Here is a 15,230-nt window from a genome sequence, read left to right on the forward strand (position 1 = left end):
TCGTCATGTCCAGCCCACTCATTATCTCAGCCAATCATGGCTAGCGGGAAGGTTGCTGTCTTTTTCTTTGGCTAAACCAGCTAGGCTCGTAATTTAACAATTTTATTCATATTTACAGATGGCATACACGTTTGTCATTAAGGCACATGAAAGTTCATATTTTCGAGAAGGCATTTCTGCCAAAAAACGCATTTTGATAACAAAAAAAAGTTTACGTTCAAATGGCTCTCCTGTGAAGTAGTGACCCGCGACATACGCCTAGTTTCCTGAAACAGGTCACAAATATTGATGATCTTTTATCTCTATGCTGAAGAAAAAAAAAAAGTGCATCTCAATGGTCCAAACCAGGCAAATGGCCTCATTGAAGTGACAACACTATAAAGCTCAGGTGTTGTGGAGCCTTCCACACAAGGCTCCATTCCAGATGAAAAGTAAAAAAGCTGACCCCCCAGGAAAAGTAGGAAGCGAAGCAAAGGAGGGGTTATACTATAACTGAATAAAAGGGGCCATTTTGGGTTAAGAGAAACATTGGCATTTAAGTGTTTTTTTGTCTGAAAACACAGAAGAAAATTGTATATTAACACTCAAAACACCTATAAATCAAATCAATCAAATTGTATGGTCATATACACATATTTAGCAAATGTTATTGCGGGTGTAGCGAAATGCTTGTGTTCCTACCTCCAACAGTGCAGTAGCATCTAACAATTCACAACAATACACACGTATCAAAAAGTAAAAGAATGGAATTAAGAAATTATAAATATTAGGACGAGCAATGTCGGAGTGGCATTGACTAAAATACAGTATATACATATGAAATGAGTAAAGCAGTATGTAAACATTATTACATCAAATCAAATTGTATTTGTCACATGCGCCGAATACAACAGGTGTAGACCATACAGTGAAATGCTTACTTACAAGCCCTTAACCAACAATGCAGTTCAAGAAATAGAGTTAAGAAACTATTTACTAAATAAACTAAAGTAAAAAAAGTAATAAAAAGTAACACAATAAAATTACACAACAATAACGAAGCTATATACAATAACGAGGCCCCGTGTAGCTCAGTTGGTAGGGAATGGCGTTTGCAACGCCAGGGTTGTGGGTTCGTTTCCCACGGGGGGGCAGGTATGAAAATGTATGCACTCACTAACTGTAAGTCGCTCTGGATAAGAGCGTCTGCTAAATGACTATAATGTAAATGTATATACAGGGGGTACCGGTACCGAGTCAATGTGCGGGGGTACAGGTCAGTCGAGGTAATTTGTACACGTAGGTAGGGGTAAAGTGACTATGCATAGATAATAAACAGCGAATGGCAGCATTGTAAAAACAAAGGGTGGGGGGGGGTCAATTTGATTAATTGTTCAGCAGTCGTATAGCTTGGGGGTAGAAGCTATTAAGGAGCCTTTTAGACCTAGACTTGGCACTCCGGTACCGCTTGCCGTGCGGTAGCAGAGAAAACAGTCTATGACTTGGGTGAATGGAGTCTTTGACAATTTTTTGGGCCTTCCTCTGACACCGCCTAGTATATAGGTCATGGATGGCAGGAAGCTTGGCCCCAGTGACGTATTGGGGCGTATGCACTACCCTCTGTAGTGCCTTACGGTCAGATGCCGAGCAGTTGCCATACCAGGCGGTGATGCAACCGGTCAGGATGCTCTAGATGGTGCAGCTCTATAACTTTTTGAGGATCTGGGGACCCATGCCAAATCTTTTCACTCTTCTGAGGGGGAAAAGGTGTTGTCGTGCCCTCTTCACGACTGTCTTGGTGTGCTTGGACCATGATAGTTTGTTGGTGATGTTGACACCAAGGAACTTGAAACTCTCGACCCGCTCCACTACAGCCCCGTCAATGTTAATGGGGGCCTGTTCGGCCCTCCTTTTCCTGTAGTCCACGATCATCTCCTTTGTCTTGCTCACATTGAGGGAGAGCTTGTTGTCCTGGCACCACACTACCAGGTCTCTGACCTCCTCCCTATAGGCTGTCTCATCGTTGTCGGTGAACAGCATTCTCACATAGGGTGTTCCTTTTGTCCAGGTGGGAAAGGGCAGTGTGGAGTGCGATTGAGATTGCGTAATCTGTGGATCTGTTGGGGCAGTATGTGATTTGGAGTGGGTCTAGGGTTTCTGGCATGATGGTGTTGATGTGAGTCATGACCAGCCTTTCAAAGCACTTCATGGCTACCGACGTGAGTGCTAAGGGGCGGTAGTCATTTAGGCAGGTGACCTTTGCATTCTTGGGCACAGGGACTATGGTGGTCTGCTTGAAACATGTAGGTATTACAGACTCGGTCAGGGAGAGGTTGAAAATGTCAGTGAAGACACTTGCCAGTTGGTCCGCGCATGCTTGGAGTACACGCCCTGGTAATCCGGCCTTGTGAATGTTGACCTGTTTAAAGGTCTTGCTCACATTGGCTACGGAGAGCGTGATCACACAGTTGTCCGGAACAGCTGGTGCTCTCATGCATGCTTCAGTGTTGCTTGCCTCGAAGCAATCATAAAAGGCATTTAGCTCATCTGGTAGGATCGCGTCACTGGGCAGCTGGTGGCTGGGTTTCCTTTGTAGTCTGTAATAGTTTGCAAGACCTGCCACATCCGACGAGCGTCAGAGCCGGTGTAGTATTATTCAATCTTAGTCCTGTATTTACACTTTGCCTGTTTGATGGTTTGTCTGAAGGCATAATGGGATTTCTTATAACGTCCGGATTAGTGTCCCGCTCCTTGAAAGCGGCAGCTCTAGCCTTTAGCTTGGTGCGGATGTTGCCTGTAATCCATGGCTTCTGGTTGGGATATGTACGCATGGTGACTGTGGGGACAACGTCGTTGATGCACTTATTGATGAAGCCGGTGACTGAGGGGGTATACTCCTCAATGCCATTGGATGAATCCCGGAACATATTCCAGTCTGTGCTAGCAAAACAGTCCTGTAGCGTAGCATCCACATCATCTGACCACTATTGAGCGAGTCACTGGCACTTCCTACTTTAGTTTTTGCTCGTAAGCAGGAATCAGGAGGATAGAATCAGATTTGCCAAATGGAGGGTGAGGGAGAGCTTTGTATGAGTCTCTGTGTGTGGAGTAAAGGTGATCTAGAGTTTTTTTTCCTCTCGTTGCACGTGACATGCTGGTAGAAATGAGGTAAAACAGATTTAAGTTTGCCTGCATTAAAGTCCCCGGCCACTAGGAGCGCCGCTTCTGGATTAGCATTTTCTTGTTTGCTTATGGCCTTATACAGCTCGTTGAGTGGGGTCTTAGTGCCAGCATCGGTTTGTGGTATTAAATAGACGGCCATGAATAATATAGATGATAACTCTCTTGGTAGTTAGTGTGGTCTACAGCTTATCATGAGGTAACCTCAGGCAAGCAATACCACGAGACTACCCCAAGCAGTTATTGACAAATAGACACACACCCCCACACCTCGTCTTACCAAACATAGCTGCTCTGTCCTGCAGATGCAGGGAAAACCTGCCAGCTCTATATTATCCGTGTCGTCTTTCAGCCACGACTCAGTGAAACATAAGATATTACAGATTTTAATGTCCCATTGGTAGGATAGTCTCTACCGTAGATCATCGAGTTTGTTTTCCAGTGATTTCATGTTGGCCAGTAGAACTGAGGGTAGTGGCGATTTACTCACTCACCTCCGAATCCTCACAAAGCATCCCGACCTTCTGCATCTATATCTCTGTCTTTTCTTCACGCAAATGACGGGTATTTGGGCCTGGTCTCCGGAAAGCAGTATATCCTTCGCATTGGACTCATAAAGAAAAACTATTTGTTCAGTTCAAGGTGAGTAATCGCTGTTCTGATGTCCAGAAGCTCTTTTCGGTCATAGGAGATAGTAGCAGCAACTTTATGTACAGTGACTGTTATTAAACAGACTAGTGATTCCATGTCTATGTATATAGGGCAGCAGCCTCTAAGGTGCAGGGCTGAGTAACCGGGTGGTAGCCAGCTAGTGATGGCTATTTAACAGTCTCATGGCCTTGAGATATAAGCTCTTTTCTGTTTTTAGGTCTCTCGGTCCCAGCTTTGATGCACTTGTACTGACCTCGCCTTCTGGATGGTGGCGGGGTGAACAGGCCGTGCACGGGTGGTTGATGTCCTTGATTAAATGTTTGGCCTTCCTGTGACATCGGGTGCTGTAGGTGTCCTGGAGGGCAGGCTGTGTGCCCCCGGTGATGCTTTGGGCAGATCGCACCACCCTCTGCAGAACGCTGCGGTTGCGGGCGCTGCAGTTGCCGTACCAGGCGGTGATACTGCCTGACAAGATGCTCTCAATTGTGCATCTGTAAAAGTTTGTGATCGTCTTAGGGGCCAAGCCAAATTTCTTTAGGCTCCTGATGTTAATGAGGCGCTGTCTGTGTGGTTGGACGATTTCAGATTGTCAGTGATATGTACATCGAGGAACTTGAAGCTTTTCACCTTCTCGTCTATGGATCTATTGGGGCGGTATGCAAATTGAAGTGGGTCTAGGGTGTCAGGTAAGGTAGAGGTGATATGATCCTTAACTAGACTCTCAAAGCACAATAGTCATTTTGTTCAGTTACCTTTGCTTTCTTGGGTACAGGAACAATGGTGACATATTGAAGCAGGTGGGGACAGCAGACTGGGATAGGGAGAGATTGAATATGTCCGCAAACACTCCAGCCAGCTGGTCTGCGCATGTTCTGAGGACACGGCTAGGGATGCCGTCTTAAGACGCTTAAATGTCTAACTCACGTCGGCCACGGAGAACGAGAGCCCACAGTCCTTGGGAGCGGGCCACGTCAGTGGCAGTGTGTTATCCTCAAAGCGGGCGAAGAAGGTGTTTAGCTTGTCTGGGAGCAAGACGTCGGTGTCCGCGACATAGCTGGTTTTCCCTTTGTAATCCGTGATTGTCTGTAGACCCTTCCACATTCGTCTCGTGTCTGAGCCGTTGACTTGCGATTCCACTATGACTCTGTACTGACGATTTGCTTGTTTAATTGCCTTATGAAGGGAATAACTACACTGTTTGTATTAGACCATATTCCCAGTCACCTTGCCATGGTTAAATGCGGTGTTTCGCGCTTTCAGTTTTGCGCGAATGCTGCCATCTATCCACGGTTTCTTGACAAGAAAGTATGTATACCTATACCTGATGTGAAGTTTATGCTCATCGTTCATCTTTTCCCTCAGTGCTGCTCGGATGAATTTTGGGGGTATATCTGGAAACTTGTTTTGCACAGTTTCTACAAATCCAAATCTGGTCAAGGTAAAACATTTCATGAGTTAATAAATGGGATTTGACACTGGAAATAACTTTTTAGTGCTGCATTAGTATCTAAATGTTTCCCTTACCAATTATCAGTTTGACTTTTCCCTCATCAACGGCTGGCTTTGCTGAAGTCCCTTTATTGGCATTTTCATTTTTTCCAGATTATCCATGGGTAGCAATCACCTCCCCCCCAAACACAGCCACAGCCAGGTCTTTAACCATGGCTGTGCTGGAGGTGCCACCTCTACCGCATGCCTGCAGCGTGGCATTACTCATGCCAAAAGGGGTAATAACCTCTGCCGATGGTCCTGGCTTTATAAATGTTAACATAATCATAAACTAATATCTTAGCACTGTCCAGTGTTTTTGAATGGCTAATTAAGCACTTACCTTAGTTGGTGGTTGGGCAGTGACCCGAGAGGCTGGAGGCTGGGGCACAGCATCGAGTTTTAGAAGCAAGGCTATTCATGAGATTGAAAAACAAATAAACCTGTTTTCAATTCAATCATTTGAAAAGAGTGAGACACAGACAGAAGAGATAGACATTCAGGTGATTCCTTAATAACAATACAAACATGCCTATAGCAATACATACCTCTCTGCAGAGACATGTTCAGGGTTGTCAGTTCCTTGTTTTGGACCTTCAACTGTTTGACCTCTTTTTTAAGAGCCTTAATCTCATCTTCTTCCTCTTCCTTAGCCTTATTTTCCATAAGGAGAAGATCCTTTGTCCCGTCAGCAACCTAATCAGTCAAAAGTTTAATGTGAGAAAATAGGAGCTCCTGGAAATTGAGAGAGTGTGGTGGCCGAACAACGATGCTGATATGCTGTGTTGATAAGAAATCCGCTGACACTGTATTTTGATTATAAAGTTTTATTATATCAAAAGATTTCAGTGTCAATTTACAGATTTCTGCAGAATCTGGAGAACAACTAACCCAATCTCAAATATGATTATTCTCTCCGTCCTTTGTTCAAAACCTGGTATATATCCTATGTAACATAAGATGGGTGGTTTTGGATAGACCAATCCCTGGCCTCCACATATCCAAGTGTCCTCTATTTCAGGGGGCCCCTATAGTAATGCTTTCCAGATGTTTCAGCAAGGCAGAGTAAAGTTCATCTAACACACCATTTGCAAACGTCAGCCAAAATTATAAACTGTTCAGATACTACATATTTCCCCCCTTCGAGACTAATTAAGTCTCGAAAACAAAAATAATAGGATTATGACAAATAACAATTTTTATTACATCAGGCTTCTTGAGTAACTTTAGCAATAAAACAACATTTATGGAGAGTAAACACATTTTTATGTAGACACATTTTCATGGAGTGTAAAGTGAAAAACCTGTCTGGCAGCTTTCATTCCAAATATCCATCAATCAATCAAGACAGGAAAATTCTCTCACGGCCCCTCTGCCCCAGGCAACCACCTAAGTACTCCAGATCAATTTATACATATTTTTCAATGCATTTTAAGCTATGATGCAATTGAATACACATGAAAACCTCAGAAAACAAAATACAATCAAAATTGTCCACATTCAGGCTGGTCAACCCATCGGACCCTCCTGTGGATTCTCTCTGTCCCTGCCTAGACCCAATATCCCTAAGCATCCACGAAAAATAAAAAAAACATCTGAGGTCCCCACATGTACCCAACAACAGAAAACATAATTCTTCAAACAATTAATACAGAAAGAATATGACACAAATTGTGTATTACACATACAAATATGTATATAAATCATTGCAGACACTGGAATGTAGTCCAATACACTGCATCTCCTCAGCAGTGTCGACTTTCAATGCAACGTCGATGATGGAATCTGAACATTTCCACACCTTCCTTGTTCAACTTCCTCCAGTCCATTCATATTGTCCATGTTTGAGTATTTGAATCCCCTCTACACATTCCCCCATATGCTTCTGGAAGAAAAGAAAACACCAACCAGTATATTTTGCAAAGCAACACATGCAAATTAAAACATCAATATCAAAAATAATATAAAAATGATATATATAAAAGAATCACATTCCATTTCCCCCCTTTCATAAGAAAATACTAAATATCACAATAATATTTAAAGAAATATGAAAAATGATCGAACAATGAGATATTCAAAATGGATATCTATCCATCAATACTCCATCCAGTCCCACTTGTTCATCTCCATCTAGATCAGTAACAGTTAACAACGGCATCTGATTGTTGTCTCCAGGCATCACAACTCCAACCCATCTCAATATCATAGCCTTCGCAAAAGTCAATAACAAAGTACAAAAGCAAAACATCACACACAGCAGTACAAGAGCTGCTACTAAAATCTGAACTATCACTGCTCCCACTGGGCCTAACTGATCTTGCAACCAAGCCTTCGCTGACCATCCAGCTCCTTCAGATTGACCAAACGCATCCCTTATACTCTTCAATGCATCTATAACACTAGTGATATTATCGGAACTATCAGGGATCAAAGTATAACAATCATCCCCCGTCAAGTTCATAGCCAAACATAATCCACCCTGTTTGGCTAAAATATAGTCAAGAGCCATGTCATGTTTCAACAGCGTCAGTCTGTAACTTCTTTGAGTATTTGACAGAAGGTTAAACCCTTGTATTGTTTCGTTTGCAAAACCCTGCAAAGTATAGGTAATATTATCAATGTGATCTGCCAAAAATGTTACACCATACCATGGAAAAAGTCAAAGTCCCCACTTCTCTCCTAGATTTATCCTCCAATGGTAGGATTCCAGATTATGAAATTGCGCCATTTCCCTTTTTACCCTATTTCCAGACCTAGAATAAGATTGAGCTGTGTCCGGTGCTTCCCCCTTTTGAATGGTATAAACCTCATATGGAAGCTTCAACGTCGACATGTAACAACATCCTGTCCATCCATAGGGTAAGAATATATAGGCTTTATCACCACAAACCCACCAAATATCTCAAAAATTCCCTATAGTCACATTGCCAGGCAAAAGCTGATATTTTACCATCAAAGTCCTGCTCTTCTTACTAAATGGAACAGAAAAGGTTACTTTATATATCTCATCACTAACCTTACGTTCATGCATACCCAAAGTCATCATATAATCATCACAATCTGATATTCCCATAAACATACCCGGTCCATCATATGTTTTATTTGAACAAAAACAGCTTTTAGCCCTCACGGGTTTTACCTCCAGTGCTTCAGGAATCGCTGTTAACTTATTTTCCTTCCGATCTAACAAATTCACATAGGGTAATTCATTTAACCAAGAACAATTAAACCTAGGCCTAAACAAGTGTTTCGACAAAGACATCATTATATCTGTTAATGATTGTTGCTGATACAACAGCCATGATAAAGCATAAGATTGACACGCAGTTGATAGAGGTTGAGCCACCGTCTCTAAAATTGAACCCCATGTGCCTGGTGCTGGAATTCTCAACAGACATCGACCCTCCAGATTCCTCACTGATCTTACAGAATTAGTTAACTGCTGGAACCATAGATTCCTACCTGCCCATCCATCTTTAATTTGCAAAACAGAAGAATCAAATCCATATGCCTTCCATTTAGTTTCTCTTTTCCCTAACGAGCGGTATTGATCAGATATATTAAAGAACTCATCCTGTACCTCCGGGATAGAATTCTCCACTATTTCAGATGAATCTTCATCATTCTCAGCTACCATCTGCTCTCCTATTTCAACACTGTCCTTACTACCATTTACACCAATCTCCATCTGTATCATAGACTTCTGAGTCACATTTACTACGTCCTTTAATTTCAGAAAAGTTGTTGTTGGTGTCTGTGTCACATTTCCGAAATGTGTTATCGCCGTCGTAACATTTATCTCTTTCAGAGTAACTGTTAAAATAGTGGCTTTAGTTGATGTATTAACACTCTTAATTATTTCCAAGGGCAACGTGGCAGATATCCTCTGTGTATTATTTACTCTTGGAGTGACTACTGTAATATACTGCTCCTGAACTCCTTTGGTGACTGTGGAAAGTTCAACAGACTTTAAATCTTTCATCATAAGCGTCACCTTACGAGTTACATAGCCTTCTAACCAGTAATTCTTAACCGGAACAAATTTGAACGCTGGCTCTAAATAAGTACAAGTATATTCTCCCTGATCTTCCCATGTAACATTACGCAAAAGAAGTGAGCAATCACTCATAACCCTCTTCCACTTCATATCGTTGTACAAAATATATTTCCTTTGACTAGGGGGCACAGCTTCTACTTCTGGTCCTGATAACAACACTTCTTCTCCATAATTATCTCTCCATGTGGGAGGAATGTCACCACCCCCACTCCGTCTCTCACATCTACAAGGAAGATGAGCTGTACCACCCATCCTAACCCTAATCACAGTATTTTCTAAAATTGGTGTTGGAGCGATTTTCTGAGGCGCCATTGTAATCAAATGTGATACATTTATAGCTTTAATAACTGTCAACGTTAAAATAGTTGAATTGCTTCTCATTGTTGTTGTATTAGGCTGAAGTGTTGATGTCATTGTTGTTGATTCATCTATTTTCCCTACAGCTTGGAGCTCTTTACTTGTATTTTCATCTATCACCACTAGTGTCACTACATAAACTCTCAGTCCCGACTCTAATCCTTCACTTTCAAACTGTGGATTATAAAAAATACATTTATAATCACCTTGATCCTCCTGCTGGGAATTGTACACATAGAGACTGCAATCACCCTCAATCTTCAGTCTTCTTTTATCATTCAGCAACGCATACTTTCTCAATGCAACTGTTCCTAACAGATCTAAACTCCTGCCATAGCTATCTTCCCACTGAACTCTAAATTTCCCTTCACCACTGTTCTCTCTCGTACACTGACATGGAAGCTGAGCTGACTTTCCTAGAGTTACTTCAACCCTAGTTTTCGTGACATTTTGGTCTGACTTTTTTCCTAACTGGTCTGGGGCTACTTTGTCTAAACGAATCACCAGCTTCTCCTGTAACAGAGTTGCCCTTGGTGATCTCTGCGGTTTCACATTCCACTGAAATATTCCCTGTTGTTTCTGGGACACATTGAAAATCAATGTCCCCAAATCTCATTTCCTGTCCATCCATTGGCATCATCAGAAGTGTACACATGATCATCAACGTTCTCCACAGCATGGACAATCTCTCTTTCTGGGTTTTGACTCTGGATATTGTCATGCATATCTCCTTCTGCCTGTTCTTCCCTATCTTCATCCTGCTCTCTTGAGCCTTCAACATCCTGTCTCTCTGCGCGTGGCACCTGTTCTCTAGGCGCTTTAACACAATGTGACAAATGATACCACGTTGGAAACCCTTTAACCTGGACAGCCGTTCCAGTACTACGAACAACTTCAAATGGTCCTTCACTTCCTTCTAAATACCTTCACGAACACCTTGTCCCCAGGTTGCACTGTACTTCTTTTTTGCTCATCGAGCATCTCCTGCACCTCTTATTTTCTTTGCCTGTCAGAAACATATGTGGACAACTTTTTATGAAAATTGGCCATATACAGTGGGGAGAACAAGTATTTGATACACAGCCGATTTTGCAGGTTTTCCTACTTACAAAGCATGTAGAGGTCTGTAATTTTTATCATAGGTACACTTCAGCTGTGAGACATGGAATCCAAAAAATCACTTTGTATGAATTTTAAGTAATTAATTTGCATTTTATTGCATGACATAAGTATTTGATACATCAGAAAAGCATAACTTAATATTTGGTACAGAAACCTTTGTTTGCAATTACAGAGATCATACGTTTCCTGTAGGTCTTGACCAGGTTTGCACATACTGCAGCAGGGATTTTGGCCCACTCCTCCATACAGACCTTCTCCAGATCCTTCAGGTTTTGGGGCTGTCGCTGGGCAATACGGACTTTCAGCTCCCTCCAAAGATTTTCTATTGGGTTCAGGTCTGGAGACTGGCTAGGCCACTCCAGGACCTTGAGATGCTTCTTACGGAGCCACTCCTTAGTTGCCCTGGCTGTGTGTTTCGGGTCGTTGTCATGCTGGAAGACCCAGCCACGACCCATCTTCAATGCTCTTACTGAGGGAAGGAGGTTGTTGGCCAAGATCTCGCGATACATGGCCCCATCCATCCTCCCCTCAATACGGTGCAGTCATCCTGTCCCCTTTGCAGAAAAGCATCCCCAAAGAATGATGTTTCCACCTCCATGCTTCACGGTTGGGATGGTGTTCTTGGGGTTGTACTCATCCTTCTTCTTCCTCCAAACACAGCGAGTGGAGTTTAGACCAAAATGCTCTATTTTTGTCTCATCAGACCACATGATCATCTCCCATTCCTCCTCTGGATCATTCAGATGGTCATTGGCAAACTTCAGATGGCCCTGGACATGCGCTGGCTTGGGCAGGGGGACCTTGCGTGCGCTGCAGGATTTTAATCCATGACGGCGTAGTGTGTTACTAATGGTTTTCTTTGAGACTGTGGTCCCAGCTCTCTTAAGGTCATTGACCAGGTCCTGCCGTGTAGTTCTGGGCTGATCCCTCACCTTCCTCATGATCATTGATGCCCCACGAGGTGAGATCTTGTATGGAGCCCCAGACCGAAGGTGATTGACCGTCATCTTGAACTTCTTCCATTTTCTAATAATTGCGCCAACAGTTGTTGCCTTCTCACCAAACTGCTTGCCTATTGTCATGTAGTCCATCCCAGCCTTGTGCAGGTCTACAATTTTATCCCTGATGTCCTTACACAGCTCTCTGGTCTTGGCCATTGTGGAGAGGTTGGAGTCTGTTTGATTGAGTGTGTGGACAGGTGTCTTTTCTACAGGTAACGAGTTCAAACAGGTGCAGTTAATACAGGTAATGAGTGGAGAACAGGAGGGATTCTTAAAGAAAAACTAACAGGTCTGTGAGAGCCAGAATTCTTACTGGTTGGTAGGTGATCAAAACTTATGTCATGCAATAAAATGCAAATTAATTACTTAAAAATCCTACCATGTGATTTTCTGGATTTTTGTTTTAGATTCCGTCTCTCACAGTTGAAGTGTACCTATGATAAAAATCACAGAACTCTACATGCTTTGTAAGTAGGAAAACCTGCAAAATCGGCAGTGTATCAAATACTTGTTCTCCCCACTGTATGTAACGTACGCTCTCATGTCATCTTCCAAAAGAGCCAAACTTGGACCCTTTCCGCTTGTTCGCAAACAAGGCGTAGGCATCCTTCTTCCTGTGACCAGTTCATGGGTTGTCATACGTAGATCACGCAACTCACTTGAGCGACACACCATTAATGCTAAAGGAAGCGCCGCTATCCAGTTTAGACCCGTATGCTGGCAAATTTTGACAATGCGATTTTTCAAAACACCGTTCATTTTTTCACAAATCCCTTGACTTTGTGGGTGATAAACTGCTCCAAGACGTTGCTTAATTCTCAATTTTTGCAACATCAATTTCACTGATTTATCCACAAATTCTTTCCCATCATCTGAGGATATTCGATCAGGAAGTCCCCACCTGCTGACTTCTTTACACAAGAACTTAGCAACCGATTGAGCGTCTTTTCGCTTGGTTGGACAGGCCTCCGGCCATCGTGAAAATCTATCCACAACCACCAGCATATATCTTTTCCCTTCAACTGGTTTTATCATATCAACAAAGTCGATAACCAACTCACGCATAGGACCTCTCGGTGTAGGAATGTGACCAGGAAGAACAGTCACACCCCTGCTAACATTATTTTTCAGACAGATTGTGCACCTGCCTATGACATAGTCAACCTGTTCAAGCAAATATGGTGCCCAAAAACCATACTCCTTTGTGATCTTTCTCCTAACCTCCCCCCTTGCAACATGAGCTAACCCATGTGCATCCTGAATCATCAGGCCTAATAGGTCTAGAGGCGCTACTATCAACCCCTTATGGTTTCTCCAAAGACCAGTAGCATCTTTGACGGCACCTCGGTCTAGCCATAACTGTTTGTCAATCGTAGAAGCAGCTTCCTGCATCAAAATCACATCCTTAAGCGTAATTTTGTCTTCCAAGTCCACTCCATGAGTGACCAGAAAAACTTAGCCCAATTTGTCCGCTCCTGTGACGGCTTTTGCAGCTTCATCAGCAGCTTTGTTCCCTTGTGTGACTTTTGCCACATCTGTTTTATGAGCAGCACACTTAGCTATCGCTATCTCTTTAGGCTTCATCATAGCATGCAACAATTTCATTATTTGAGCATGATGTTGTATCGGAGAACCATCCATTTTCTTAAACCCTTGACCTTTCCATACTGCTCCAAACAAATGACATACACTATGTGCATATGCAGAATCAGTATATATCGTCACTCACTTTCCTTCTGCTAACAAACACGCTTCTGTTAGCCCCACAAGTTCAGCAAGTTGTGCGGACGCAGGCTGTGGTATTACTTCAGCCTTTTCAACAACAAATCCAGTTCCTTGGGCTTTAACTACTGCATAGCCAGCACACAATTTATCTCCCACATGATAACAAGACCCATCAGTCCAATACTCCAGGTCTGCCTCACGTAATGGAAAGGCTTGCAAATCTGATCCAAGCCTCGAGTATTTCTCTGCTTCTTGAACACAATCATGTGGCTCACCATCCTCTGAAGTTGGCAAGTTCTCGGCTGGATTCACCGTATCACACCTCACTAGGGTGACATCTTCCTGCTCTAAGAGCCTATGATAGTCTCTGAGCCTAGGCATAGTCAATGTATATTTTCCATAGTTCAGAAGATTTCTGAGACTATGATGGGTAAGAATTGTTACTGGGTAACCCATCTTAACAGATGATGCTTTGTCATGCATTGAATATACTCCCACCATTGCTCTGTAGTACAGTGGTAGCCCTAGTTCTACTTCTGAATAGGCAGTAGAGTAGTAGGAAATAGGTTGAGGATTCGTCCCTCTACCTGTTGGCTGACAAAGAACTGCACATGCATATTTACCTCCAGTAGAAGTAGACACATATAACAATAAATTCTTAGAGTAGTCTGGTAGTGTGAGTGCAGGTGCCTCCTGTAGCCTCTGTTTGATCGTTTCAAATGCCACAAGGCCTTCCTGTGTCCAGGAAAGATTGCTATGGAGTTGACCATTCCCAGTATCTTTAACCATAGCTCTCAAAGGTCCCTACTTCATTCACTGCTCTCAAATCATGAACCATACGATAAGTCTCATCAGGTTTCTTCAAAGGCAACAAAGGTGTGTTACTCTGAGGATTTTTTATTGTCTTCAAAACACCTGCTTTCGAAAGTCCTTTAATTTGTGGTTCGATCCCTTGGATTGCTTCATCTTTCAATGGATACTGATTCTTCCAAGGAGGTAAGGCTCCTGGTCGAAGTTCAACTTTCACCGGTTGTGCTGATTTCACAAGTCCAATATCGGCACTGTGTTGAGACCACAAACCTTCTGGAACTTGTTGCAACATCTCCTCTTTCATAGGGTCTGAATCCATCTTCGCACTGCAAATAGATTAATGTGTCATCCGTACAGCTTGTGGCTGTCCTTGTCCTTGAGCCGAAATCATGATTTTGAGAAATCGCTGATCTTCACTCCTCCAAATCGCCAAATTCTCTTTCATTGGTACGAAAACAGCTTTCTCTGCTTCTGTCATCATTTCTCCTATATGCTTCTGCTCATAGTCTTCAGAAACCAACAAGGTCACACGTGGCACACTCTTCTCAATCTCAAATTCTTTATCCAGATAATCGTCTGTGTTTATCTTCATAGCTGCTCCTTGTGGTCCTAAAATTATGCAACATGAGCTGAGTTGAACTTTCTTTGGTTGATGACTCAACCATTCCTCTGAGTTCGATTGGGCAGCATTCTTGAAATACTTGAGCATACAATTAAATGGATATTCCGGAAGCCTCGCACCTGGCATGTTTGCCACAATGAATTTCTCCCATATCTTAGCCTGCTTCAAAAAATCTGCACTGAGATTTCCAATCCAAAATACTGAAGAAGAATCCATCTCTGTCGTCATCAACAAT

This window comes from Coregonus lavaretus (assembly GCF_964263955.1).
Source record: "Coregonus lavaretus genome assembly, chromosome: 32".
NCBI lineage: Eukaryota > Metazoa > Chordata > Actinopteri > Salmoniformes > Salmonidae > Coregonus > Coregonus lavaretus.